We start from the raw sequence: 25,234 nt of genomic DNA, 5'->3' as shown, positions 1-25,234 counted from the left end.
GGGAAACTAGAACAGGCGTTTAGTGAGGGGCTCTGGGAATGCCAGGGGTGCCCCACACCAGGGGACAGGACGCCGCAGCATGGATGTCTACCCACCGGCCCGCTAGCCAGAGATGGCGCGTTGCAGTCAAGCCCCCGTGTTCTGGAGGAGGAGGGAGCTGCGCGAGGGGAGCCGGGCAGGCCACCCGTGCCGTCTTCCTTAAGTGGATTGCTCACCCGCAGTGAAGAATCCAGTGGCGCCTGCAGTACTTAGGGCATTCTGTGAAGGCATCTGGACCCGGAGCTCTGGAATCTTCCAGCTGGGCGAGGTGGCCTCTGGCTCCATGCAGGCACGAGGGTGCTCTCAGCCCGGCCACGGGCGTTTGGAGAGCCCCCTGTACCCCGCACACCGGCGGCTCCACACAGACGTGCCGAAGGGCTGTCTCCTCTGAAACTGACGTCCAGTGGGCGTATTGGGGAATGCATTGTGCTAGGCCCTAAATATTTCAAGTCTTGAGGGCTGAGATATCCCAGCCAGCCAGGCGGGCCTCGAACCCACAACCACAAAGTCGCCAACACCCAGTCAACTGGGCTAGGAGTCTCTTTCGGCCACGCAGCCTCTGCCCTCGCCTTGGGGATGCTGAGAACAGCTTCCAGCTTCAGTTGGGCTGGGCAGACACCACACGCAGGAGGTATTTGTGCAAGGAAGCAGATCTACGGAAGCACAACGTAGCCTTGAGTTACAGAGGCAAAACATGGCCAGCAGGACCGTTAGTCACGTTATAAAAAATCAAAACATAGCCTAACAGCAGAATATAGCCTCGGGCGGGGGCGGATTGTTCAACTCTTATAACATTAGCGACTCTTTCCCATGGTTTCCGGGTGTTGTTTGGGACCTATGTCTCAGACCGTGGTATCTGCCAGATTCCACTTCAAAAACGATATACACCTAAGGATACTTTCGTGAGCAATATTCAACAGGAAATGACCCCCTTCGTGGAAAACGTAAGTGTCATCACGGTTGATACTGAGGTTTACAGATCTAGCAGAGAGGCAGTTCCCCCAGTGCATCATCCAAGAACAGGGACTTGCGGGGAGAAGCTGAAAACAGTGTGCCTGCAGCCGAAAAGCTATCATCAGTGGGGTAAATTTCACACACACACGACTTTCACCACAGTAAACACTCAGCATACTTTGCTATTACGACTAGCCAAAGCCTGTGCTGTGAATAGTTCTCATTCTTAGCTCATTAAGGCATAGAACAGTTTTGTGTTTTAAGTGGGTTATGTATTTGTCATTTTACTTTTGTTATATTTTTTAAATTATCTCTCAGTAGCTGTGCAAAAGATTATCATCAGTTTATAAGTACAATGCCATTTATGTTTGTCTTTTAAAAATGTCAAGTGATCCACTGGACATCGTCGGAATGGATGGTCTTTTCTAGGAATCTATCTTTTCAAGGTATTTAACAGTGAAAAAAAGCTGGCCTTGGAGGAAAAATTTATTCCCTGGACAGAATTTGGTAAAATCAGATTTGTGGGCATGTTTCTTAATGTTGAGATTTAGTTCTGGACACCTGTTTAAAACTGTCAGTGTACTAAAATCTAGAAGTCTCTTTGAGGTTAGTCTTTTCAGATAATTCCAGGAGGGGCTGGGAATATGGCCTAGTGGCAAGTGTACTTGCCTCAGATAACTCCAGGAGGTTTGGATTGATTGATTGATTGGCTAAAAATAAAGAAATGCTACTGATGGCTCGTGCCTACAATCTTTGCTACTCAGGAAGCTGAGGTCTGGAAAGTTATAGTTCAAAGCCAGCCCCGGGGGGAAAGTCCACTAAGGCACCATCTCTAAGGTAACCAGGAAAAAGCAGAATGGGAGGTATGGCTCAGGTGGCAGAGCATCAGCCATGAGCAAGTACAAGGTCCTGAGTCCAAACCCCAGTACCAGAAAAATAATTACAGAGAGAATGGGAATCTTCAAGAGAGTCAAGGAGTTTTTCCTCTTTTGGTGGTTTAAACTCAGCAGCGAGTGCCACAATTTAACAGCCAATGGCATCCTTTCATTCAGAGCATACCAATCTGTAAAACAACTTTCTCGCCTGGAGCCATACGTAAAACTCAGAAGCAAGACACACTCAACTTAGGTCTTTAGATACACTGTACTGCAGGCTTCAAAACTTGAGCCAATGAAGCATTTTGTTCACATGACCAATTTTAGTGAATAAAAGGGTTTTGTTCAGTCAAAAATAGCCCCGGCTTTCCACTCAGAAAGCCTGAGGTACATGCCACATTTAGAATAGGAATGGACAACAAATGGGGCGGATCGATACAAGTCATTAATGCAGCTCCACGCTGATCACTCTACTTACTACTTAGCATACTTTAGCTGTTTGTGATGAGAAAAATAGAACAAAGTCATCAGGTACGATTCTCATCATTTTGGGCGGGGGTGGAGGGAGGTCTCTGATTTTTTCCCATCCTTCCTTCTTGATTCTTTCCCTCTTGAGCCTCGTGGTGACTTCCTTCCCGCCGTTCCTGTCTCATCTCTAACGTTCTGGTCTCCCCAGTGGCTCGGCCCACTTGCTGCTTCCCCCTTTCTTGGGTTGGGCACACGTGTGGACGCTTACCCATTGTTAGGAAGCCCGGTGTCACCCGGAACAGCTCGGCGTCTCACCCAGCTGGGTGCTGTCGCGGAGCGCGGGACCCGGCCACCCGGCCGCCCGTGGGAACCCGGGCACGCTCCACCCGTGCGGGGCAGAAGGGAGGGGGTCGTGACGTTTCCGCGTGTCTGTACGAGGTCTCCATTGAACTCAGCCGCTCGGCTACGCTTCCTCCCCTTTAAAACTGCCAACAGGTTCCACCGTTCTGTTTTCATAATGCGTATCCCAAATACTTGGACTGTACTTTCCCTTCTTCCCACCTGTACAGCTGCCTTCTCCTCTTGGGGGTAGTCACCCCTACTCCTGCCATTCATTGTAAATATATTCATCGCACCAAGGTGTGTCACCATGGAAGTTCACACATGCATGTATTACCTTTAATCAGATTAACCCCCCTCGATTGCTTTCTTCTCTCCCATCTCCTATTATTCAGCAGCTGTCAGTGAGTTCTTTTATGTTCTTTATATTAGAGACACGATGTATTGAGATTTCTGTTTCCTTCAATTACTCCACAGGTCACAGGATTCTGGATGGTGTCTTTTAGCCACTTGCTGATTCTATCTACTCCCCCCCCGCCCCCCCACCCAAACCCTCTCCAGGAAATAATTACCTCCCTCAGAGCTGGATAAAGGCTCAAAATTTTAGGACCTGAGGACAGACTCTCATGCTCCATGCTGCTCTTCCTCCCATCTTAGGCAGAAACTTCCACTCCTTTGGCTTTAATAAAGCTGCTCCCACTAAGTCCTTTGTGCCTCTCCTTGAATTCTTTCTCTAGTAAGACTAGGAACTTTGTATCCTGGGCCCAGTTTCACCAGGAGAGCTGCAGGGCGTCCTGGGACCAGCAAAGCCCTAGAATCGGGGCTGCAGGACAAACAATCACAGCCAACTTGCTCTTCAGCTTCAACTTCTGCTTATCCTGCTGGGTTTTCAACTTATCTGGCACCAGTTACCTCTTTGTCTGCTTCTGCCTTTTAAAACACGAACACATATCCATGCTTGTGTCTCTGTGTGGGACAGCAAAGGAGCCCGGAAGCACCTTGCAAAGGAAGACAAACTCTATTCCCAAAGAACTGAGGACGATACGGAGGGATCATAGCAAAAGTGAATGAGAATTTATTGGTGTGAAATTGGGATACGCTACAAGGGAGCAGCAGCCCCCCAAGAGATGGCTCAAGAGAGTCCCCAGCCTTCGCTTGGCTAGGGCTTCATGTAGGCCATGGTTAGGCGTGCGTGGACTTGTCAGGTGCTCCTAGAGCAACAAGACCTAAAAATACCAGCTGCTCAGAAGTCAAACAGCGATTCCCACGAGCGTGACAATGTTACCATACATATGAGGTCTCCAGGTTATGGGCCCGAAAGGTCATTATGAGCACAGTTCCTCTACCATTGTGCATGTGGAACTATGAGGAATTTCCTTGACATATCACCTAATAGCTTACGTCTTGTGATAGAAGCGCCTCGTTTATCTTTATAGCCGATGAGTTTCACACTGCCTCGGATCCACTTCTGGGATACGCCATCACAATGGCCCTCGGGGAGCCTGGTTCTGTAGCTGGCTCACTTAATCCTGCCCTGCAGAGGACAGTTCCGATGAGTTTCTCCCTCGGCCTGATGCCCTTTCTGTGCACACCTCCCTTTTTTAATGGGAGTAAGCACCTTGGATCATCCTTGGGAAGCGACCTTGGCTTCAAGATCTCATCTGTTCAAGCCACTCAAGCCACCTGCCAGATCATTCACCGGGTACTTGTGCCCAAGACTCAGATAAAATTCTGAACCATGAGGGAATCCACGGCGGGTGGAAATAGCGTCAACATGTAAGGCAACAACCAAGCGGCCAGGAATCAGAGATGTCGTCTTGTGTTCTGCCAGGGGGGAATTCATACAGTCAGATCTGGTTGGAGATCACCAAGAACTGGAAGAGCACCACTAGCTCAGTCACAGCAGCGCGGACCAGGCAAAGCAAGCAACACACAAGACCCCTGGAAGCTGTTTCTGTGGTAGTAGTAGAAAGTAGTTTCTCCACTCAGGTTTCCTGCACCGCTCTGGTTGCCTTCTATGCAGCTGTCAGCCATGCCTAGCGCTACAGAAAAAAATGTTTTTGTGCCTATCACGTAGCCTGGAATCTGCGAATTCACTGGCCTCTTTGGGGTCTGCATCTCTTAGCAACGTTGCCCTTGGTACATTTGTTCATCCTTGCTCTTTTCCACCCAGAGCAATTGGATCCTCAGATAAGCTTCTTTGCGAGGCAGTCCTCCTCCTGTAACAAAGGAAAAACATGGGCCAAGCCCTGGGGTTAACTATGGGATTCTACCTGGGACTATTTCAGCCGGAGTGCTTCCATTGAGTTGCCTGAGGCTCTGACCTAACTACATCAGCACCCACGTCTCCTTCCGATTTCATACATGTGGGCACCAAGTGTCTTCTTCACTGATTGAGAGGACTCATTAGGAATAATGACACCTTCACCAGGTTGCTGCTTGTTTTATGGCTCTTCCTCTGTCAAGGTACTTAACGCAAAAGTGTTTGTGTCACTTTAGGGGTGGCCTCTCCTAACATACCATACAACCTAGGTTCTGAGAAGCCCCACAGATGGCTAGAACTGTGAGCACGCCCTTTGACTCAGCCTTGTGAACACCTGTTTGGAACAACAGTATCCTAAGCTATAGGCTGTTACAAACGAAGAGTTGTTTTTCTTACAAGTTAGTGCATTGCCCAGTCAGCCTGACTCTGGTTGATAGTTTTAAAGAGAATTAAAAAGGTTTACCTGAAAAAAAAAAAAGAACAACTAGAAAATCAGGCAAAGAGAGGCATTCGCATTAGGCAGAAAACCTGGGTGAACGTTCTCACGTGGCACGATCATATACTTGGCTTCCTGTCAGTAGTCTGCCTTTGTGCAGGAGTAAACTTTTGCCTGTCAAGTTCCTCTCAAGCTGTGGTCATTTCTGCATGGCACCCCAATATCCTGAAGTATTTCCAACACCCACCATTCCTCTGTTCCTCTCACCTCGCCCTTTATTTGTATGTTCTAGGTGACCTGCCCAGATCTCTAACACAAATATCCTGAAGGAATCGGAGATCTGGGCTAGAAAACTCTTGTCAGGCCATGTGACCTTTGTCACCTTTCATAGGAAAACTAAGTTATCCAAGGAATCCCAGAAAACCCACTTTGTGACTTATGTAGCAACAGACCTCGCTTCTCGTTGCCAGCAGTCATAAAACCATTTCCGTCTTAGATAATTTGTGCAGAAAATTTAATGGGACTATCGTTACTTCATTCACCATGCCAGGATCCAGAATGTCTATGGTTCTAGCAGTAGACATGAACTCTCTGAGGTCGATCTGTGACCATGCATGGAAAAAGATGTCCTCACTCTATCTGTCATACCAAATAATAGATCTTGATTCACAGCTCACACACATATCCAAAGAAAACAAAGCTGAGGCGGCTGATTTGGACAAGAGGCCTTTTCAGGCTTGTCAAGGCCAGCAGCCTCTAGCCAAGGCAGTGTGTCACTCATCTGTGACCCTGTGTTGCCCTCGATTTACCTCCCACCATAATTCCCAGTTTTCTGCAGGTGTCACTCAGACACACTAAACAGGAGACAGAGAGCACTACTCTGGAATCCTTTACAACACCGAGGACACAGTAAATCTCTACCATTCTACCAAGACACTATCTGTAGGCAGGTTCTGTCACGGATGGCTGATAGTTTTACAATCATGCCCTTGGGCTTCCTTATTTTTGTGACTCTTATTCCATCCATCAACGAAGACTGCAGAGAAGGTGGTAGCCGGCCTACCCAAGTATTCCACTGATGCAAACCAAGGCCAAGTAGATCCGGAGACTCATTGGATTGACCACAAGGTCAACTTGGGAGACACTTTAACTAACTGACCATATAAGCAGCATATCTTGAGTCTTTTAAGCCCTTTTAACAATATATCCACCCTTAAATTTAACTATTCTTCTACAGTCTGAGCCTATCCTCTTCCCAAGATATGTTTCCTTGGGTACATCACCGAGATACCTCTGAAGAGGGATGTGGGGATTACTATCCCATGTACGTGCAGTAGTAATATAAGCCTCCTCCTTGAGTGGACTTGGCCAGTATTGCCTCATATTTGAATATAGAGCAAGGGATAGTGACCCCTTATTTGGTCAATTGATGGCAGGCATCTAGTCTCTTTTGGTTAGATGGGCAAATATCTTTGGGGAATGGCCATCTTCGTACTACATTGATGGTTGCATACAAAGGCCATGGCTGGCGTCTCTAACTCTGAAGCCCACAATTTCTTCTCCTCCTCCTTCGCCTTTGCCTCCTGCTTCTCCTGTTCCTCCTTTCCTTTCTTTTTTCGGGACTATAAATGATGAGCAGAGCCTCATCCACTTTCCAATAAGCAGAGCAGGCAGTGTGCTAAGGCCTCAAGCTCGCCCTCCTGTTTGGACTCGGGTTGCTGCCTAGCGTTTCATGTGGGTGTGTGCATGTACACTTGCCTGCTTTATTGTGACAACACATCCCTATGTGAAGCACCCTGTTCAGTGACACGGTGTTCTATCCACTGAGATGCACGCCCACAGTCAATTCTAAACAGCTGATCACCCAGAGAATGTCTACTCCTTTGATTTTTTTTTTAATTTTAAATTTTATTGTTAAGGTGATGTACAGAGGAGTTGCAGTTACATAAGTCAGGTAATGAGTGCATTTGTTTTGTGAACAGTGTCACCCCTTCTTACATCTAGTCCATCAGTAGTAACCGTCCATCCCCTTCCGTTCCAGTCCTCAACTGCCAGGATACCTCTTCCCTGTCACCAGATTGTTCTGGTCCCCGCAATTTATTCAAATGGACGACACCCTCTGTGGTCTTCTGAGGCTGCCTTTTTTCACTTAGCATGTTTCTAAGTTCATCCATATTGAACCATTAATCAGTCCACTGCTCCAGTCTGTGGCTGAACATTTCATTCTAAGGATGTACGTAGTTTCTGTATCCTTTCATCAGTTGATGGTCATTTGAGATTGCCCCTACTTTTTGGCTTTTAAAACAATGCCGCTCTGAGAGCTTGCATGTGTGGTTTTGCTGTGCATCTATTTTCATTGCTCTTGCGTTGTACTTGTGATAGAGTAACTCACTCTGAGTTTACCCTTTGAAGGACTGCCAAATCATTTTCTAAACTGTCTGCATTACTTAGCATTCCCACCAGCAATGGGTAAGGATTTTGTCTCCATCCTCTCAGACACCTGCTATTGTCTCTTTTGAGTAATATGTATTTATTAGAATGCACTTGAAATTGTATCCCAGGTAGTTGAAATTTGATTCCCCTTATAGCTAATGATATTGAGTATCTTTTCACGTTCTCATTGGTGAGTCATCCCCCTTTTGTAGAGATTTGTCTATTCAGATCCTTTGCCCATTTTTAATGAACTATCATTTCATTATTGACTTGTAAAAGTTCTTTATGTACTCCTGGTACAAATCCTATATAAGACTTCTCATCTGTCGATATTCTGTCCCTTTCTCTGGGCTTCTTCACTTTCTTGTGCTTTCTGGCTCCTGTAGTGACCAAGTAAATTGTTAGTAAGTTCTAATTTTGTTGTCTGACATTGGTCATCTTAGGCTAAAGAGAATAAAGTTGCCAGAAGTTGGGGCTGTGTTTGGGCATGAATGCTTAGCAAAGCCTCGTCTATGATGTTCATCAAAGGACAGGGCATACGCTGATCTGCGCTGTGGGAGCTAGGCTGAGTTCAGTGAAACATGTACTGGGGTGTAGGAGACCCCGGGAGATGCCTGTCTGAACTCTGAACATGTGATCTCACTGTCATGGCCTTTCTACCTCGATGTCTAGACTGAGATTGGCTTCCCAGAAGTCACTCTGGGAATCCTTCCCGGTGCGAGAGGAGCCCAGCTTCGTCCCAGCCTCATTGGACTTCCTGCCGCACTTGACGTGATAACCTCGGGTCCGTATCCACCTTCGGGTGCCGTCTAGGTCCTCGTGGGGAAGGGCCCCGCGCCTGAAAGCATCCTGGGTGGGCTCCTTGCTCCCCACACAGCAGGAGGGACTACTTTAACGTCTTTCCTTCGTATTGTCTTTTCTTTTCTATAAAATAGAAAGAGTGCCTTCCCTGAGTCCTTTCCGGATCTTAACTTGACGACCCATGTGCAAGCCGTCTATGCAAATGTGGGCACAACACGACGCTGATCAACTTAAAGTGTAAATGACTGATAATGAGCCTTGGTGTTTACATAGGAAATATTCTGATCTGGTTAGGAAACTGTAATACAAATGCAAGCAAAAATCACAACGAACTATTCATTTCCCAAGTATTAAAATATTAGCTATGGCTCATGCCTATAATCCTCGCTACTCAGGAGAATGAGATCTGAGGATTAGGGTGAAAGCCACATCAGGAAGGAAAGTCCTTGAAACTCTTATTTCCAGCTACTCAACAAAACACCTGAAGTGGAGCTGTGGCTCCAGCGGTACAGTATTAGCCTTGAGCACAAAAGCTCAGGGAAGGTGCCCAGGCCCTGAGTTCAAGCCGTAGGACAGGCATTAAAAAAAAAAAAAAAGATATAGCTGCATATTCCACTTTTTGTCTTACAAACAAAATGTAGATAATATAGTACTAAATTCTAGATTGATGACCATTTACATGTACCTATAAAACATAAAACGGCTTCTACCTAACTACTTAGATCTAGAAGGTCTTGATTCAAGTCAAGCCCGGAGAGAAAAGTCCTTCAGGATCCATCTCCAAAATACACAGGGGAAAAAAATCAAGTTTGGATGCACTGCATTCGAATCCTACTATCAGAATGAGGTGACTGGGAGGAGAGGAAGAATGGATTTTAGTTGAGGCAAGTTTGAAAGAGGCATACACAGTTAATTATTTGAGACAAGCATCATTAATCAGGTGCTACTGAGTCAACAGCTTTGCCTTTTTGTTGCTTAGATTTCCATATACATGGACAATAGCCATTCCCCACTCTCTGGTGGTGATTTGATGATGATTAGCTAAGATTAATGTGGACGAGGCGACGAGGCTTAGACCAGGATATGGCAAGTACATTTTAGAGAATGTACATTATTTCATGTATCTAGTGTAGAACTCATGAGATGCTTGCAATCCAACCTACCACAGAAATTCAAAGACCATGTGATAGCAGGGATGATAGAGAAATGAGGCTTAAAATAGTACATCATCTTGGGGAACTTGGAGTCGTTTTGTGGCCCTGTTCTTAGATCTGACAGACAGCCATGTTCTTGTGGAAATAAGGACAAAACTTCACCTCCTTGACAAAAAGAAACGAAGTAAACTGAGTTCGCCTTTTTCCAGAGCACTGAACCAGGGAACAACACTATTTTTAGCATGGCAGACACAAGAGGTGGAAGCCGTAAGGATGGGACGCGCTTCCCATTCGCGTAGGAAAGGTCGCAGTGGGTCGGAAGGTGCTGGCAGCAGAACACACCTAGCTGTGGAGGAGACCGTGTGATTCTGAGGAGTTTAAAATAACATTTGGAAAGGGTTCTGAAAAGAGAATACATGTTTTAACTTTGGAAAAGTTAAAGAGTAAAAGCAAAGGGGGGGGGAGGGAGGGAGGGAGGGAGAGAGCGAGCTCATCAGCCTGAGCTTGAGAAAGAGCTCTGTGCGCCCCAGTGCCTTGGGTTCCCTGGCAGATCCACGCCGGCGTCTTCGTGAGCCCAGCAGAGCTGGCCATCCCCCGCGCCAACACAGAGTCAACACAAGCTCAAGCGCGGCGTGAGGATTCGGGCTGCATCTCACAGCCACGTCCGTGGAGCGTTCGTTCCTAGAAACAACGACAAGAAGAAGCACTGGAGGAAGTGGTGCCGTGGCTCAGAGGGGTTCAGCCTCCCCTCGAGCAAAAGACCTCCGGACAGCGCCCAGGCCCCAAGTTCAAGGCCTGTGTCCAATACCACCGCCACCAACAAACGCACTGCAAAGAGTAGCCGTGGCCTTCTCTCTTTTTTGTGAAATCTATCTAGTAGACCCTTAGTGCTAAAATCTGAATCCGTTCCTCCTTGGGTAGTCGATCTCTTCCCCTGCGTAACTGCCCCGCAGATTTATTGGGACCTAAGTTTCTGTCCTCCGTTGTGTATTTCCTTAGTCCTCTTAACCGGGCTAGGCTGGCTTACTCGCCTGTCACACAAGTGACTTTTCTATGAAAAGCTCACCCCCCGACACCACCATCTCCTCCCGCAGGAGACCTGGAAATCTGTTCTCAAAGGCCTAGCCACAAAGGTGCTGCTTGAGCAGAGGGAGCCAAGGAACAAATGGCGGGCCAGGGAAGCCCCTCTGTTCCCTGAAGAACGGTTCGGAATCAGGACTGGGAGATTTTGTTCTAGAGATGGCATCCACCAACACTTAGGAGCAGGACAAGCCCTGGCACTTACACCCACCAAAGGTTACTTGATACCACTTTTCAGGAGGCACAATGGTGCTGTCAAGAAAGCAGCCAATGGGGCTGGGGATATGGCCTAGTGGCAAGAGCGCTTGCCTCGTATACATGAAGCCCTGGACTCGATTCCCCAGCACCACATATACAGAAAACGGCCAGAAGTGGCGCTGTGGCTCAAGTGGCAGAGTGCTAGCCTTGAGCAAAAGGAAGCCAGGGACAGTGCTCAGGCCCTGAGTCCAAGGCCCAGGACTGGCCAAAAAAAAAAAAGAGAAAGCAGCCAATGCATTAAGTCCTTCCTTCTCACCCTTTGGCAAGGAATACTTCAGAGCCCTGCTTTCAAAGCTACAGATACACATTAAGTTATATCTTAGCCACTGGTAAAGCAACGCCAAGACATGATAGTTCTGAAGAGATATAAACCCTCATCAGGGGCTGAAGTCGTGGCTCAACTAGAAGAGCTCCAGCTGAAACCTGAAAAGGAAAAAAAAAAGTCCGTTGTAAACCCTCATCAAACTTGTGTCACACCTGAGAGGTGGCGTTGTCTACAGGAAGCTATCGGTGCACTGCTAAACACTAGAGCTGTCAGCAACAACCCGACTCTAAGTGTTGTTACTTAAAAGCAGAGCATTATTGCTGCTCAGTGTCACTGACGGAGCCCAAGAACCTCCGGCGTAGCCCAGCCAGCTTGAGGTAACAGGCCCCTCTCCAGCCAAGGGCCTACGGAGCAATTTTCTAATCATCTCTGCTTCCATGGAGAGAAACCCTACACAAGGGTTGAAGTATTAGGTGGCAGAATATGGCAAAGGTTTGCCCCCTTTCTCCTACATAATTTTTTTAGGATAGCCAATATTTTTTAATTAATTTATTGTCAAAGTGATATACAGAGGGGTTATATAATTTTTATTGTATATATATGTATATATATATATATATATATATATAATGTCATCTTAGCTGATATTTTACCAGCTCTGTTTTATTTGGGGATTTTTTTTAAAGTCAGCTGCGGTCCCTGGTGTACAGTGTTAGTTCTACTTTTGTTATCTGAAAATCAACCCTCTCAGATTCCTAAAGAGATTCATATTATATAAAGTGCTTCTTTAGAGACTTCCAGACTAGAAAAAGAATTGGCTACTTTCACCTCATGCTCAGAATTACTGAGGCAGGCATAACTCCTCCCGTTATCTGTGAGGAAATTGTGGTTCTGGCGCCATGCCCCACAGACACTGGGACCGTGAAAATTGAACTGCCACTGGAACCCAAGCTTTCTGCCTATGTCCGCAGTGACCTTTCTCCTACTGTAGCCTGAGTGGTCTTCATGCTACTACTTAGAGAGAGCCTTCCGGTGTCCAAGAGAGCGCAGTGCTCTGCTTCCATCCCACATTGTTCTTTGTGTTCTTTGCTTTTGTTTTAGGAAGATGTATCTTGGCAGGTGAAGCACTCAAGATGGGGATTGTGGATAAAGTTGTGAACTCAGATGTGCTTGAAGAAGCAATCAAATTTGCCCAGCAAATTGTTGGTAAGAAGACAATAGTAGATGCATCACAGGATTGGAAACAAGCTCAAGTTGCATTTTAATAAGGCGCTCCCTAATTAATTATCTTATTTATCATCCATGTGATAGATGTGATGTATGGTAAAGATGAGTGTACTGTCATGATATGAACTCTATTAGGTATTATATAGGGAAGAAAGCATCGTTGTGTATGCCGATGGTGTAACAAGTGTCAGTGCAATCAAACTTTATAAATGTGGAGATTGCGTAAGTGTGTCTGTTAGTCTGTGCTTAAAATGTTTCCGTAAAGGATTCATAGAAAATGAAGTTGCTCTCGGGGTCCGGTGCAGGTCATCTAGCCAAAGCAGTTGAAAGGAGGTGTCTACAGCTTGTCATTCCGTGCCTTAGGAATTTTTACCCCGTCAGTGTTTTTCAAGATAGCAAATAGAGTTGAAGCAGGGGGGTGAATGCGTTCTTGACAGTAGGAGACAGGCAGGCCCCGCGAGTCCCCCCGGGAAGCTGTGGCCTCAAGCTTCTCTTCCTACGACCAAGTCACGCCCTTGTCAGGTCCTCTCACTTCACAGACTGACAGTGTTCCTTAAGAAGTGCCACTTAGGCATTCCTTACGAGACACCCCAAAAGTGACTCCTCTCCAGTCGCTTGCTGAGTAAACTTCCCTCTCGCTTTCACAAGGAAAAGCAACAACTAAACGAGAATCCCTCTTGAAGCCCCTCTACATTTTGTCTGTGTGTCGGATGAGCTTCATCTGTTCCTTTCCAAAGTCTGTGGACACCGCGGGCTCTCAATGAGCCAGGAGAGGGGACAGAGAAAGAAGCTGGGAGGAGGGTGTGGCCGACAGAACCAGGTGAGCCCCACCTGGCCGCGAGGTGGCAGCTGGGGCTCGGAGTGAGGCCGGAGTCCTGGGGGGGGGGGGGGGGGGGGGGGGGGGGCGGGCTCCCTCCGGTCACCTCCTGCTTCGGTGTAGCAGCCGAGCTGGCCCTGGAGAGTCAGGCACCGGGAGACAGTCGGGGCAGTCCTGCGGAGCCGCTGAGGGCCTTGGCCAAGTGGAAATGGCTTCTCCCCTGTCCTCAACGTCCTGAATCACCATCTTCAGCTTATCGAGATGCTGATTCGGGAATTAAGTGAGTTCAAGAACTAGGCGAAGAAGCTAGTCCCTGATGGCACATGCCTGTAAGCCCAGGCACTCAAGACTCTCAAGTGCAGAGGATGGAGATTCGAAGCCATAGGGGGCAGAAGAGTCCATGCGGCTCTTTCTCCAAAATAACCAGCAAAACGCCAGACGGGAGCGTGTGGTTCAAAGGGTGCAGTCCCCGCCTGAGCAAGAAAAACCGAGCAAGAGCTCAACGCCTGGATTTTTTTTTTTCACTTACAACGTTCTCATTTTCCCAAGCATGTCTAAATTAATTCTGGGTTTCTTTTAAAAATATTGTTGTTAACCTTTCCTGGTTGTACCAGGGGGTTCATCGTGGTATCTCTACACATGCACCTAATATACCCTGGTGAAGCCCCCCCTTCCCCTCCACACCCCTCACCCTCTCTGCCCACTTCTTAAGACGTTTCCCACCGTCTCATCGTTATCTTGTCAGGCAGGCATACGAAAGTTCTTTGATCAAATCCACGCATTCCCCTCTCCACTGTACCTACCCTCCGTTCTAGTCTGTTTCATTTCCTGTCATTCTTTCCGCCCCCAGCATCTATTAATTGTCTAAAGAGGACTCAGCATGGTAGTGTACACATGCATATCCTATATTAACCTCCTTACCCACTCTGTGCGTGTGTGTGTGTGTGTGTGTGTGTGTGTGTGTGTGTGTGTGTGTGTGTGGACTGGGCTTTGAACTCAGGACCTGGAGCTATGGCCTAGCTTTTTCACTCAAAGCTGGTGCTGTAGCTCATGAACCGCATCTCTCCTTCCAGCTTTTCGGTGGTTAAGTAGAGATGAGACTCTCAAGGACTTTTCTGCCTGGGCTGGCTTTGAACTGTGGTCCTCGGATCTCAGCCTCCCGAGTAGCTAGGATGACAGGCGTGAGCCGCCGACACACACTCCCGCCCATCTTTTGTACAACAGTTTTCAGTACTTACCCATTTTCTCAACTTTACATATTGTTTTAGTTTTGTGAACTTAGTTGGCTTTATGTGTGATTCACCATGTACACCGAAATAGTTCAGCATACCCCTCAGCTTCATCGATATGTAATTCAATCTCAGTAAAACACACCTAAGTGCAGAGTTTGGTTTGTAGAGTTTTTACACTGAGGGAGAACTGTCAAGATAGATGTGGATATCGTTCTACATCTTTTTTTTGTCAGCCCAGGGACTTGAACTCAGGGCCTGGGCACTGTCCCTGAGCCTCTTTTGCTCAAGACTAGTACTTTACCACTTGAGCCACAGCGCCACTTCCAGCTCTTTCTGTGTATGTGGTACCGAGGAATCGAACCCAGGGCTTCCTGCATGCATGCAAGCGCTCCACCACTAAGCCACCTTCCCAGCCCCTAGTTCTACGTCCCAAAGAAGCCTTCTCCTAGTTCTTCCCAAGGTCTCTTGCCTTTCCATTGGCTCAGGAAACCACTGACCTGCTTTCTGTCATTGTAGTTTTGTGTTTTCTAGAATTTCATATAGATGGACTCATATACACTCCTGTTTCTCTCTTCTTTCACTTGGTAAAGCGTTTTTAACATTCACACATGTTGAGGCGTGTTTTAATGTTTTGTGACTTTCTGTTACAGACATACATTTCATAGCGTGAGTAAATGGCAGTTTTCTTGTTCATGAGGTGATGGACATTCAATTTATCTCCACTCTGGACATTCCGAGGGCCATGTATTTTCCTTTTTGGGGAGTGAGGGAACGGTTGTCCCCTTCTGCTTATGTTGCTAGGTTGCAAAGTGAGTGTATCCTTCACTGTGAAAGACTTTTTAAACTTGAGGATGATAAAAACGTGAATAAACTAAAAGCTCATGAAGTTTTGTCAGGCAAATTGAAAAGGATAGAAAGAACAGTGTGGTGAGAGTAAGATCAACTGGGCTCTCATGACTTTGCCTGTCATAAACAGAGGGCGATTGCGAAGTCACGGGTTGAGGCTTAAAAACGCTCACATTCCTCCTAATTTACTGTGGAGAAAGAATCACAGAACCACAAAGATTTGAGCATAGTAATTGATAATCACTGAAGCTTTGTCTTTGGAAACAAACATCTAATTTTAGGGGATTACTTGTTCCTAAGATGACAGCTATAAATGAAGCAAGTCCACTCAGCCATTAAAACTTCAGTTATTAAAAAAAAAATTCTGGAGGCTGGGAATATGGCCTAGTGGTAGAGCGCTTGCCTCGCATACATGAAGCCCTGGGTTTGATTTCTTAGCATTACGTATATAGAAAAAGCCAGAAGTAGCGCTGTGGCAGAGTGCTAGCCTTGAGCAAAAGAAGCCCGGGACAGTGCTCAGGCCCTGAGTTCAAGCCCAAGGATTGGCAAAAAACAAAAAACAAAAAAAGGAGAGAACAATTCCATTATTTGATGAAAATGAAGCATTGCCTGTGTATAATACTAAGAAAGAAACGTGCAGACGGGAAACGTCACAAATGTGTGTATGCTCAAATACCTGTTGACTTCAGAGCTACAGTGTAAGAAGATAGAATCCATTTTAAGAAAGGTTGTATTGGGGATATAGATTTTTTTAAGTTACTTACTAAAAACAAACAAAACGTTTCTCTTTTCCGACTACTTGGTTCATTAAATTTACCCAGTGTAATAGAGAGACATACCCAGTGAAGCACAGTGTCACAGGAACATGTACAAGGACTGGACATCGGAAGACCTTGGTTCCATTGTGGGCCACAACAGACTCCCGCTGGGCCTTCATTTTCTCCTCCATAAAAGGAATGGGCTTTGCAAAATTAATATGCCCTGCAGCATATTCTGAGGACACAGCGGCTGAATGAACGGCTGGGTTCCCAGTGTTTGAGCCTGGCTCCGACAGAGCAGTTCCACGGCGTCTGTCTCAAGGATTAGCTTCTTAGGTCTTTCGCTGTTTATTTTTAGTAAGTATTGCCCTTCCTACATAAATGCTAGAAATGGAAGGTAGGTAAACAGGGAGGCTCAGCAGAGGACCAACTCAGAGTACTTACACTTGCCACTTAGCTCACAGGTGCAGAGCTGAGCTGTGTCCATTTCTTCCTTTCATTTTCAGTTGAGGTCTTGTGCTTCTTCCTTTGCCTCCCTGCTCTCCCCTTCTCTTTTTTTTTGTGTGTTTGCTTTTAAATGTAGCTATAGGTTTAACTAACGTAACTATGTGCGTGTATGGAAACCGATGCTTCTGTGAAGCTAATGCAATCGTCTGCGGCTAGCACATGATTCTTTAATGTTTCTCCGAGTCCCCTTCCCTTGGGCTGCTTACAGCATCGACAGTTGAGCCCCACTCAGCACTTTCTTATTCGGTACGTGCAGGGCGAGGGGAAAAAGCCGAATCCCTAACAAGCACCTTGGCCGTGCTACGGCTGTGATCTGGGCCCTCCACTCCCAGGACCATTGATGTAAAGGGAACAAAGGTAAAGATGGAGATAATTTTTTCTAGTGTCAACTTTTTCCATATGCATGACCTTGTCTTAAAGGTATCAGTCAGGGGCTGGGAATATGGCCTAGTGGTAGAGTGCTTGCCTTGTATATATGAAGCCGTGGGTTTGATTCCTCAGCACCACATGTATAGAAAAAGCCAGAAGTGGTGCTGTGGCTCAAGTGGCAGAGTGCTAGCTTTGAGCAAAAAGAAGCCAGGGACAGTGCTCAGGCCCTGAGTTCAAGGCCCAGGACTGGCAAAAATAAAAAATAAAATTCCATTAATTCAGCCCATTCCCATAACCAATGCCCAATTGTTGAATTAAAAAAAAAAATGAAGCTGGGTGCCCATGGCTCACGCTTGTAATCTAGCTACTCAGGAGGCTGAGATCTGAAGCCAGCCTAGGCAAGAAGGTCTATCTGTAACACTTATCTCCAATTAACCACCCCAAAAGCCGGAGGTGGAACTTTGGCTGACGTGGTAGAGCAGTAGCCTCAAGCAAAAACAAACACACAAAACTCAAGAACAGCATCCAGCCACTGATTTCAAGCCCAAGGACCGGCACCAAAATTAAGTTAAATTAATAAATTACAAGTTTAAGAAGACATGGTCTCTATACTTCACACAAAAGGAGGGATGTTCCACTTTCCTATCCACAATTTTTGGACCAGCTATGGAGGTCATGAAGTGTGATTAGGAAAATCGCTGTAGATCTCTCCGGAAACTTGAGGCTGTTTCCTGGAGTGTTGGCTGTGGACGTTAATTAGCGCTACGCACCTCGGCTTACCTGACATGTGGAGCCTTCTAGGCGATGGCAGCCCAGTAGAAATAGCCGAGCAACGCGGAGTCCTTGGCCCCGCCAGGTTGCTCTGCTCGGCTGGGAGCGGAGGGTCCTGTGGGGTAGACCCGGCTTCTGCTGCCTGGGTCTGGCAGCCTGCTTTTTGCAGAAGAGATTCCGACTCCTGGTTGTCGTGTGTGCACGCCTACCCTCCGTGGAGCTGAGAGGGGACGCGTTTTTGCACACGCAGAGCCCGGGGGCTCTCTGCCCACTTTCTAGTACAGAGGAGCACCAGAAACGCACTCCTGGGAGGCTCAACCCGGGCAGCTGGCGCTCAGGGGTTTGTGTCCATTTTTGCTTTGTAGTCCAGAGACTGGCTTTGAACTATGGGACTCCCCAGCGTTGGGATTACAGCCCTCTGCCGCCAGTTTCTTGGAGATAACAGTCTCGTGGACCTGCTGCCCGGGCTGGCTTCGAAGCTTGATCCTCAGAACGCGGGCTCCTGAGGAGCTAGGGTGACCGGCGGAGCCACCAGCGCCATGGCCAGCCACTTTTAACAACGGTGGCTCTCCCAAAGACCTTGGTGTGTTTGTCCATTTGGACTTTGTGGCTTTCCTTGGTGTCTCTTCACTTCGTCTCTGGCTCTCGGTCGTTTCCTCATTCCACGTGAACGCTTAGGTGGCCGTGTTTCCACAGAGGGGCGTGGGAGCCTGCCACGCGTCGGAGGGGGCGCGGGGGTCTCCCCTGACGTCCCTCTGGGTGCGCTGCATGTGTCTGCAGTGACTGGCGTGCAGCCGGGCGGCGGGCGGTGTCCGTCCATCCGCGCAGCCTGCTGCCCGGCCGGGTCGGGGAGGAGCTGGCCTTTGTGTCTGGGAGGGAGGGCCCTTTCCCAATTGCACGTGGAGGCTCCTGGGGGCCAGGCAAAGAGAATCTCGTCCCGTCGGGTGAGCAGAAGGCATCGGGGAAGAGAATCGCAGGAGTCTGTCTGGATCATCGCTTAGTTCCACGCCTTCCCGCTTTCCCGGACGGCCAGTGCTGACTTGCCCACGCTGTCCCTTACTAGGGAGGTGCTGCCCAGGGTCTTCTTCCGTTCTAATGTTAAACGAATGACTTGGTAAAAACCTAAAGGTGGAGTCTCCCTCTTTTTGCTTGGGCTGGCCTGTTGCCATGAGGCTCCTGACCTCAGCCTCCCGCGTAGAGGTGACAGACACGGGCTCATCTCTTGGTTGAGAACGGGGCTTGTGAACCTTATGACCAAGCTGGCCTTGACCTGTGCCCCCCGTGACCTCAGCCTCCTGAGTAGCTAAGAGTATAGACGGGAGAAAACACACCTCACCCCAAGAAATCAAGCTGGAAACTTGCTGACTCTCACAAATAGTTGCTTTCTTTCTTTTCTTTTTTTTTTTTTTTTTTTGTCTTTTCTATTTTGGCACTGGGGTTCAAACCTAGGACATTGCACTCGCTAGGCAAGCACCTTGCCACCGAGCTACATCTCAGCCTGCACAAATAATGTCTTCATCCCAACTACAGTTAATTCCCACCCCAGACCCTGGAAGACTACGATCTTCTTTCTGTCTCTATTCGTTTGCTTTTCTGGGCATTTAATATACAAATGTTCAGGTATGACCTGCAATCTTTTGCACCTGGCTTCTTTCCAGTTACATGCTTTCAGGCTCCTATACATTGCCACCGGTGTCAATAGTTTGCTACTTTGTGTGGTTGAGTACTATCCTATGATACGGTTATTCCATGTTTTTTTTTTTTTTTTTTTTTTTTTTTGGCCAGTCCTGGGCCTTGGACTCAGGGCCTGAGCACTGTCCCTGGCTTCTTCCCGCTCAAGGCTAGCACTCTGCCACTTGAGCCACAGGGCCGCTTCTGGCCGTTTTCTGTATATGTGGTGCTGGGGAATCGAACCTAGGGCCTCGGGTATCCGAGGCAGGCACTCTTGCCACTAGGCTATATCCCCAGCTATTCCATGTTTTCTTTATCCATTCAGCAGGTAGTAGACATCTGCCTTCTTTTCAGGTTTTGTTACGACGAATAACGTTGCTCTGAATATCTATGTACATCTATTGTACAGATATTTTATTTCTCTTGGGTAGATTTCTAGAAGTGAAATTGCTAGGTTGAACCGTAAGTTCGTGTTTATTCTAGTTTCTCTAGTACTTGGTATTTACGTCTTCTTCATTATAGCTTTTGGGAGTGGGGCTGTATGTATTATCTACAGCGGCATAATGACTATTTCCAAAATTTAGGCCTAAAAGCAAGCATCTGTCTAACAGTTTCTGCAGGTGAGGAGTGCAGGTGTGGTTAGCCAGTCCTCTGGTTTTAGGAGTTCACACAAGGCTTCGATGGAGACGCCTAGCCATTGGCTGCCAGCTGGATGTTAAGGCAGCCTGGGAGGCGCTGCTCGTGAGCTTCAAGGGCTCGGATTCAGTTCTTCAGGTGCTAGCGGGCCGAGGGCCTCGGTGTCTCGGTGGCTGTTAACTCCAGAGCCTCCTTCAGTCCTTTGCCACGTCGACAGCTCCCGGCCTGATGGGTGGCTCCCATCGGACCGTGAGTGGAAGAAAGGGTGAGAAAGACAGAAGCCACAATCCTTTTCGAACCAGGTCTCAGAATTGCTATCTTCATTCTTTGAGGCCTGTGGCACGTTCCTCCTGGTTATCATTTGCATTTCCATTATATAAGATAATGATGCGGAGGGTTTAAAAAAAATTGCTTGTAGCCATTTATATAAAATACCTGCTTACATTTTTTTTCCTACTACAGAGATTTGAATTTGGGGCCTGTCCCTTTCTCAGCTGATTCTCGTCTAGTTGAACCATGTCTTTAGCCCCGATTTTTTTAGGTCTCTTAGATTTTTCTGCCTTGGCAGGCTTCAAACTCCAGTCCTTTTCACTTTCAGCCCCGCAAAGGATACGTGGGGTAGCAAGTGAGAGCCGCCAGCGCGCCCTGCTCTGCTTACGATTTTGGGAGCTGTCTCCTAGTTTTTTCACTCAAGGCTGGTGCTCTACCACTTTGAGCCACAGCTCCACTTCCAGTTTTCTGGTGGTTCATTGGAGATGAGAATCTCATGCCCTTTCCTTCCGAGGCTGGCTTTGAACTGCAATCCTGAGCTCTCAGCCTCCTCAGTAGCTCCGATTACAGGCCTGAGCCACCAGTGCCAGCCTGCTTAGGTCTTTGACCTTTGAAACATTGCACCCTATGCCAAGCCATTTAAATAACAGGAATTTACTGTCCTACAGTTGTTGACTAGATGGTTGGCAGAGGCTTCACTAACCCCAAACCCTGCTGTCGACTGATGGACGCTGTCTGGAATCTTCCGTGGAGAATCCATTCCCCGCCTAGTGGGGTTGTGAGTGGGAGGCAGTGCCTTGCCTTCCGGGATCTGCTTCCCTGTGTGCTTGCAGTGTGGAATCTGAATTTACGTCCTGGCTTTACAGGTCACCACACACCTTGGTTCTTGGTCCTCTCTGCCACGTTTAAAGCTACACCGGTCCAGAGGAGAAGTCCTTCTCCCGTTGTGCCTCTCCACACCGACTTGCTGGATCCCTGTTGCTGCATTGGTGACTACATGGGGCACACCCAGAGCAGACAGCGCCATCTTCCTACCTCGTAGTATCCCACCTTAACTCACCTGGAAATTCCCTTTGCCACGGTTCATGTATTCACAGGTTCTGTCGTCAGGAAATAGACATTTAAAGGGTGGCATTCTTCTTGCCACTAAAATATTTGTCCAAACTCTCTGGGCCTTCATTTCCTTTCTGTAACAGTGCTCATTCAAGTACAGAAGTCATTTGGCTTTTAAGTTTCAAAGGTTATTGGATATTATTTCTCTAACAAATTATAATTAAGGCATTGCACACAAGAAGATATAGCCTAAACTGAGGTGACGGATACAATTCTCTCGTTTGCTTCTAGAAATTTTGTAGTTTCAGATATTTAATGGTTTTATGACCTATTTTTGAGGTAGTTATCATAAATGGTGCTAGGTAAGGATCTTATTATTTATATATGTATTCATTGATTTATTAATTTTAATGTGGATATTCAATTAGCCTGGCACAATATGATCACAAGACTCATCTCTCTTTTGCTGACTTAATTCCTACCTGTATTGAAGATTAGATGGCCATTAAAATAATAATTTAAAGAATAATTATTGGAGGACTTGGAAGAATTTACTGATAACCCCTAAGTGTCCTTCTACCGATAATGTATGCTTACCTTTTTTGACAACATGACACTGTATTCTTTTCTAAGATGTTAAAGGTTTCTATTCCTATTAAGAAAGGAGTTAACACTATGTTGAATTAAAATATTAAGTCAAAATGGTTTTCTTTAATCTCCTTGACACATTAATATTTCATTGCTTATTAAGTTCTTCTTAGCCATGTAATAAGAACAGAATTTGAATTTTATGCTTGAATTAGGAAATTTAGATTGCTTTGAACCTGTTAAATGCTATCTTAGAAGATGTTCAAAACGTTGATAGTGTTCCATTAAATACCTTGATGGTTAGGATTTAGTTTGGTATTTTAACTGGAACCACTTACGGGTGTTACTATTTCTGTATTATCCTTTCCGCTTTGTGCAACTCCCACTTGCAAAGCTCCGCTCTCTCTCTTTTTTCCTCCAGATAAACCTGTGGACCCACGCGCAATCTTGAGCAAGCCGGTTCTGAGCTCGCCCAACGTGGGCGCCATTTTCAGTGCGGCCTTCGTCAAGGTGCGGAAGCAGAACCCTGGCGTTCTGGCTGCGGGAACCGGTGTCCGTGCAGTGCAGCTCCCGGTGAGGTGTCCCCACGAAGTGGGTGGGCATCGAGGAGGAGGAGAAGCTGTTTCACCCGCTTCGGGAACCCGGGCAGAGCCCTGCGGTGTGCTTTCTTTGCCGAGAGGATTGCAACTACGTGGGCTCCTCCCTCTGGGGCACCCTGGAACACAGCGCCAGGGAGAGCCGGCTCTTCCCTTGGTGTTCTCGCGACGTGCTCAGGGGAGCACTCCTGGGGCTACCCACATGTCACATGCGGGTGCCACCATTTGCTTTAGGGTGTCACCAGGGTGTGAGGCTCACCCTGTTTTTAATCTGACAATCCCGGTGTATTGAACACAAGCTGTGTTGGTTCTCTTAGCTCTCACTCCTTACCATCAACTCAATTCAGTGCACGGGGAGAGCCAGAGACACTCCTAACCTTTTCGACAGCCGTTGGTCGTATGAGGGATGGTCTCTGGGTGCATGTGACCGCAGACTGGACTTGTGTTCACCCTTTCTCGCCACTTCCCTGCCTGAGTCTCTCGCTCCACTGTTGTCTAACAGAGTATTGTTTACACCACAGCTTGTCACTCCTGTAGCCAGGTGGAAATGAATCCTCCTGTGGTGTTGGCGATGTCCATGAATGTCTTCCAGGTCAAAACCACTATGATCATTTGATGTGCCCTTCTGCCCCACCCCCCCCATGCGCCCTTTCAAATGCTATGAAATCCCTTTGTTTCATTCAGTACGCACTCTTAAGTGCGCGGTACCATAGACGCCTCCATGCAGCGATGATTTCTGGGTTCTCAGTACCGTTGAGTGGTTCTCGTCCTCATTCCTAATCCACAGGATTGGGAACGATGGGTCAAGGTATCACCAGTTGCTCTGCGATGGCTGGGATCCCTGCGATTGCCGTAGAATCGGACCAGGCAAAGCACGGTCAGCACCAACACTCCCCCTCTCCTCACCTGTGAAGGAGCGGGCCGGTCGGTGCAGTGGCGGAGGCGGTATTCGAGCACACGCACCTGGCGGAGCAGGTCTTGGATGAACTGTCAGCCGTGTGCAAGCCGGGAGCATCTTTATGCACCAGCACGTCAGCCCTAGATGTGGATGAGATCGCTGCCGCCACGGAGCGTCCACAGCTGGTGCCCGGCACCCCCTTCTCCCCGCCTGCTCGCGTCACGAGGTTGCTGGAGGGTATTCCCACCACCATCGCCACGGTTACGCATCTATCCACCAGAGCAGATTAAGAAGGCCGGGCTACTTGTAGGCAGCTGTCATGGTTGTGTTGGGAACTCCATACAAAAGCCAGACCTGTTTCTTGTTAGAAGAAGGAAGTAGGCCAGAGGACCCCGATGGGGTGGTGGGAGGCTTTGGTGTTAAAACGGGACCCTTTAGAGGATCTGACCTCGGATGTGGGCTGGAAAATTCACCAAGGACAAGGGGTCACGGGGCCTGAACTCAGGGCCTGAGCACTGTCCCTGGCTTCTTTTTGCTCAAGGCTAGCACTCTGCCACTTGAGCCACAGCGCCACTTCTGGCTGTTTTCTGTATATGTGGTGCTGGGGAATCGAACCCAGGGCTTCATGTATTAAGGCAAGCACTCTTGCCACTAGGCCATATCCCCAGCCCTACAGAAGCCCCTGAATTATCTTTGAGAGAGGTGATCAAGGAGGGTCCGCTCACTTCTGCAGGCCCAAAGCATCCAGGGGAATATCAGACTTTCAAGATTTTGACATTCACAAATGGAGATGTAGGGGTTAGGGATTTAAATCAATGCCAGGCCAAGTACAAGGCCCTGAGTTCAGTCCTCAGCCCTGGAGAAAAAAGAGAGAAAGGAAGGAAGGAAGGAAGGAAGGAAGGAAGGAAGGAAGGAAGGAAGGAAGGAAGGAAGGAAGGGAGGGAGAGAGGGAGAGAGGGAGGGAGGGAGGGAGGGAGGAAGGGAGGAAGGGAGGAAGGGAGGAAGGGAGGAAGGAAGGAAGGAAGGAAGGAAGGAAGGAAGGAAGGAAGGAAGGAAGGAAGGAAGGAAGGAAGGGAGCTGTGGCTACGTGGTAGAGCACCAGCCTTGAGCAAAAAAGCAAAGTAGGAGCATGAAGCTCTGAGTTCAAGCCCCAGAACTAACACACACACACACACACACACACACACACACACACACACACACACAGATTTTTGTACTCATTAACCCAAATGCCTCATCCTAAGTGTACCCGGTTAAAGCCATATCCTTCGTGTGGTGACTTTGCCATGAGAATTCAGCGTTGTGCGGAACTCCGCTTCCCGTGTGATGAAATCCTGGGTCTGACTCTTCCATTTTCTCTCCCTGGCAGCAACAGGGGATGCGTCTCTTTATAGAACACGGAGAGAGCCCTCCAGTGTTCACACCTCATCCTACACTGCTAACTAATCACCTTCACTTCTCTTACTCTATTTCTCTAGTATAGTAAGAGCCCCCGGCAACAGCTTCCCACAAACCTCTCAAGCACCTGAGCGCAAGAGCCCTCCCTCCCTCCACAGAATCCCTTCCCCAGTCCACTGGCAAAACTTTCAACCTTTCACCACATTTTCAAACTTCTTCCAACGATGATAGT

At 47.7% G+C, this 25,234-nt stretch overlaps 1 pseudogene; it reads left to right on the top strand.

The window, feature by feature from the left end:
* The first annotated feature begins 7,839 nt into the window (after nt 1–7,839).
* On the top strand, nt 7,840–24,116 carry LOC125351155 (annotated as a pseudogene).
* Nucleotides 24,117–25,234: the final 1,118 nt, after the last annotated feature.

The sequence above is a fragment of the Perognathus longimembris genome, chromosome 5, assembly GCF_023159225.1.
Source record: "Perognathus longimembris pacificus isolate PPM17 chromosome 5, ASM2315922v1, whole genome shotgun sequence".
In the NCBI taxonomy this organism is placed as follows: Eukaryota; Metazoa; Chordata; class Mammalia; order Rodentia; family Heteromyidae; genus Perognathus; species Perognathus longimembris.
Note: the sequence above shows the minus strand (reverse complement) of the source record. Positions and strands in the feature narration are given on the sequence as shown.